At 35.1% G+C, this 5,260-nt stretch overlaps 1 protein-coding gene across 1 annotated transcript in view; it reads right to left on the bottom strand.

The window, feature by feature from the left end:
• The window catches only part of LOC110096250 (interactor of constitutive active ROPs 2, chloroplastic-like), a 17,329-nt gene extending 12,490 nt beyond the window's left edge, over positions 1-4,839 (bottom strand). Inside the window, exon 1 of the mRNA XM_020822105.2 lies at positions 4,725-4,839. The gene's annotated coding sequence lies outside the window, so the exon portion shown is untranslated. The remainder of the gene's footprint in view (positions 1-4,724) is intronic.
• Between the last annotated feature and the right edge of the window lie 421 nt (positions 4,840-5,260).

Genomic DNA, 5,260 nt, shown 5'->3' with positions numbered 1-5,260 from the left:
CTTGGATTATTGTCTACACAACGTAGTGAGTCCACAAATTTTGTTTGCCATGGTATTTCAAAGGCTACAAGTTCTCTAACCGAATGTTTCCTTGGATTGGAGAAACTTATAAACAGTTGGCGTAGGAATGAACGAGATGAAATTTTTAAATGTTCTCAAACTAAGATACAACCTTACATGAAAAGAAGTCCGATACTAAACCAAGCAGCCAAATTTTATTCAAGAAAGTTATATTCATTTTTTGAAGAGGAGTTTTTGAATGGTTTAGGTGGACTACGCATTGATCACTCGTCACCAGACTCATCAACATTTTCGGTGAAAAACATAGACCAGACTTTTGATTCACACAAGTGGACGGTTTTGTTTAGTTCAGCTGAAGGAACTATAAAGTGCAGCTGCGGAAAGTTCGAGATGATGGGAATCCTGTGTTCTCATTGCATGAGAGTGATGAGTCAGTTGGATGTTAGTAATATACCTCAGAAATATTTAATTCCAAGATGGTCAGCAACTGCTAGGAACGATCTTTATAGTGGATTAAATGTTATGTTCAGCTTACAATACCGAGTTTGTGCACGTTGAATCAAGGTTCCCGAAACATGATTTTTAGAAATTATGTTTGCCGATTTGCTTATCAAATTAGCAGTGAAGCTCAAGGTAATGAGGATGCAGAACAGTGTATGATAGATGGTATGAGTGCATTGGCATTAAATGTTCAAAACATTTTGGAAGGAAAAAGAAATAAATCTATCACTGAAGGGCTCCACAAAACAATTAGAGATCCTGCAAAGCGTCGGCCTAAGGGAGTTTCAAATGCTAGATTAAAGGATCATTGGGAGAAGAGGAAGGCCAAAAAAGTGAAACCAACCGTGCATAATCCTAATCCAACAATTTATTTTACACCTGCAGAATCAGGAAGTCAGTCATCCTTTATGTAAGTGTGATCAAGATATCAGAATAACAAGGTATTATTCGATACTAGCATTTCATACTCGATATTAGTGGAAGTTATAATCACATCAAAATAAACAAAACACAAAAAATATCATATGCAAAAGTATAAATTTATTTTATCGTACTACAAAAAATGGCATAAGCAAATTCTGTCCTAAGTAAGGCCATATTACTTTGCCAGTTCTTATGGATGTCCCAATCAGTATCATTCTTTTGTATAACTTGTTCCATATATTTACACACAAACATTCCACAGTCGACACTGTTTTCTTGTGTTGGCAAATTTGGGATAGTTTGGATCGGCCATGTTCTTATATCATCCTCAAAAGCATCTTCTGCATCATGGTATAAATGAGATATCTGGAAAGGTAATAAAATTATTACAATTATCTTCAATAAAAAATATTAAACCAAAGATAATTCTTAAGTTCATACCACTTCCGTAGTAATAGACTTGTGCGTTGCTTTGGGTAATGAATCCATAAAATCCTATCTTTTGTTCTTCATGTGTGCAACCAGTAACGTCCAATGTTTTTCATATATGATGGGAACAAACATAATGTTCGCATTCTTAACAGCATCTTTTGTGATATTATCCACAAATGATGTTGTTTTCTCTTCTTTATTTTGAATATAATAACCCTGGAAAAAAAAGCCATTCATTCAATTAAAGATATACAGTTAATGATCTTCACTGTACCTTAACTATAAATGATTACTAACCCAATGAAAAGCCGAAACATATAGAAAAGGTTGATTCAGTCCTGGAACCATTTTGTTTTTCTCAGATAAAAGATATGCAAAAGTGTCCATATGGTTGGTGTCAAGCTCTTCGCATAGCAACAATTCGTCCATTTGGCTTCTAAAAATAATTGCATTTCCAATTGCGAAGATGGTATCCTCCCTGTATAATAGCTAAAAAAAGTGAAATACCGAGTTGTACCGAGTTTTTTATTTCTCGGTATTATTTAGTTTTGTGAATAAAATTAAGTACTTGACATTCATATATGGAAAAATTAGCTAAAAAAAGTGAAATACCGAGTTGTACCGAGTTTTTTATTTCTCGGTATTATTTAGTTTTGTGAATAAAATTAAGTACTTGACATTCATATATGGAAAAATTAGCTAAAAAAAGTGAAATACCGAGTTGTACCGAGTTTTTTATTTCTCGGTATTAATTAGTTTTGTGAATAAAATTAAGTACTTGACATTCATATATGAAAAAAGTAGCTAAAAAAATGAAATACCGAGTTGTACCGAGTTTTGTATTTCTCGGTACAACTCGGTATTGTTAATTAAAATACTTACTGTTTTGTGTACTTCTTTAGAAAGTTATCAATTGTATTCCTCCTCTCTTCATTAAGTAATGATCTTCCTGGGTAATCCAAAAATTCCTTGGCCGCACATTCTACATATTTGGAATCCTCAACATCAAAAATTGCAGTTTTTTGTTTCTCAACTGGTGGAGCAGAAGGAGCAATTTTCATAGTTTCATCCTTAGGAGCAGAAGCTTTTTTACTATCAGTTAACATCTTTCAGTCTTGTTGCAGCACGCGTGACTGGTTTTCTTGTAGTAATTGAGGTTTCCTTCTTACTAAGTATTTCAGCTTCTTTATTATCCGTTGGTAATTGAGCTTTCTTCTTCTTCCTATCACCAGTTGTGAATGGAGTTTTTACTCTTTTTCTTTTCCTGTCATTCCTCCTATGTACTCTTTTAGCAATTCCTCCAGTTCCTGATGAAGGGAAAGGAATTTCCTCATCTTCGGATGTTTTCTTCTTACCAACTATTTCATCAACAATTTTCTCTACAATTTTCGATACTTCATTAAAATTGTTGTTAGATTCTGTTCTTGAACTTGACTGAACCGGAGAACCGATTTTTTCAGACGTGAAATAATGTGGAAAGTGATAACTTAATATCTTATATATACCACAAAATTTTTCATTGTTATCAGATTTTAACTGAAATACTTCATTGTCCAATGCTTCCACCCTTTTTTGCAGCAGAATTTTCTCCATTTCGAGTGATGAAATTTTTTTAACCATATATTCATGCTGTGTAATCAGTTATATATGGATTGATTAATAATCCTCAAATTTGTTTCATCAGGTACATCATGTTGCGCATCACTTTCTTCTCTAAATTCTGTTCGTAAGGGAGAATCAATGGGGTTAACAATAGGAACTGTCAAGATCTGGAGCGAATCTTTTATAAATATCCAATATTTATAAGTACAAAATAAAGTTAAATGAATGCAGATGAGAATTGTACCTCAGAATCCTGAAGGCTTTTTAGTAAATTATCAACATCTTTAATTCTATAATTAAATTTTGCATCCCAACGAAGTAGACGGGGGCGAGCCAAGTTATCCACTACTGGGTGGATCTTTGTATGCTCAAAAAACCAAATCTAAAACATAAAATAAAACAATATAAATCAGTGTATGAAATATAGAACCTATTAAAACAGTGAAATGGTAAGCCAATAATCAACGCTATTTCTTCAGAAGTGAAAGTTAGACTCCGGCTATTAATAACAAAACTTTCAGATACGTTATCCCACGTTGACAATAACATATAAACCATAGGAACATTTTGTGGGAACCGAGGTAGTAATAGAAACTGGTTAATTTGTAGCTCACTTAGGCTACTAACAAACTGATCCCCAAATTTCTCAGCCAATTCATTACAAACTTCCCTAAATCCTGATGTCCGACATCTGAAATGAATCTTGGGGTATATCCCTGCATAATAAAGTGTAACAAACACTAAGAAAATAACAGTTTTACAGAGATATTCCGTGAAAAACTACGTGAAATAAATAAGTGTAACAAATACTAAGAAAATACCGATTTTTTTTAAGAAATACCGAGTACCGAGTATCATGTACTGAGCACCGAGAACTGAGTACCGAGTACCGAGTAAAGAGTACCGAGTACCGAGTAATCCGGTAAAACCAAACCCTAACCCCTAAATACACGTCGTTTAGGATTCTGTTCGATTTACTAAGGAAAACCAAACATCTCTACGAAATGTGTACCGAGTTTTATCAACCAGTTACGACGTTTACCGAGTTTTAAACATCAAATACCGAGAAAATCGAACAAAACCTAGTACCGAATACCGATTAGTACTGAGTTTTAGAATGTGTACCGAGTTTTAAAAACACCCAGAAATGTTTACCATATCCCTAAAACTCGATACTTTTAGATTTGTAACGAGATAAACAAACTTTTTCGGTAAATCGTTTCGAACCTCAGGCATTATTTCAGCGATGGTTTTCGAATGAAGAATACGAAGAACTACGAGCTGAAATGATGGATAACTACGAACGAAATGCTGCAGAACAACGAAGGAAATGCTGGAGAACTCCGAAGGATTTGCTGGAAATCTGAAAAAACGAAGTAAACAGTGACAGGGATTCGAAACTCCGTAATAAGGTGTAGCGTCGCACTTCGAAGTGTTTCCGTTTTTTTTGCCATTTAAAATTTAACACGTGCGATAACCCAAAACACAGCGGGTCGGGTCGGCGACTTTTCTTCATGCTACGTGGCGTTAATACATTGATGGCCGAACGTAGAGGAGCGTACGTTCACCGGACTAAATAATTGTTCCTAATCTACAACCTTCTAAGAACAGAGATGACTTACAATCCTCTGTTCCACATCTTCTTCCCACATTCACTTACCTTTCCTTCCGCCCATAAACCGTAGAACAGAGCAAATCCAATAAAAGAAAAAGAAAAATAACAGAAAGAAAGGATGAAAACTTACCCATCTTTGTCAATGGCCGGTGGTTTTACAACTCTCTTCCCAGTCTTCTTTTCTCGTAGCTTCAGACGCCTACCAGTAGAGATAGAGAGATAGGGGAGGCGAGCTGGAGTGAAAAGAGAGAAACAATCTTGGGAGGAGAATTACAAGAGTATTATATCAGCATTTTAGGGTTTGTTTTCATCTCTGCGCAGGGTTCTGCGCACGAGGTTACAAATTGAAGCCCGCCCGTCCGAGACGAAAGTTTCCGCAGGCGACGGTGACCCGATACCTGGAACTTTTATTTGTTCGTACTTAGAGCTAAGCTCTCCCGGGCACTAAGATGGCAAGCACAAAATAAAAAATACCGAGCAAATATCCAATAATAGCAATAATAACGAAAAATATCATTATATAAAGATAAAATATCGAGCAATACAGAGTAATTTCAAAAAATATCGAGTTTTTTCGAGTAATCCTAAAAAATACCGAGTTTTTTTCTAGGAAAACTCGGTATTTTTTGGGATTACTCGGTATTGCACGGTATTGCTCGGTATTAC

The sequence above is a fragment of the Dendrobium catenatum genome, unplaced genomic scaffold (assembly GCF_001605985.2).
Source record: "Dendrobium catenatum unplaced genomic scaffold, ASM160598v2 original_scaffold_209899, whole genome shotgun sequence".
Lineage (NCBI taxonomy): Eukaryota > Viridiplantae > Streptophyta > Magnoliopsida > Asparagales > Orchidaceae > Dendrobium > Dendrobium catenatum.
The sequence above is the reverse complement of the archived record's forward strand: the minus strand, read 5'-3'. Positions and strand labels throughout refer to the sequence as shown.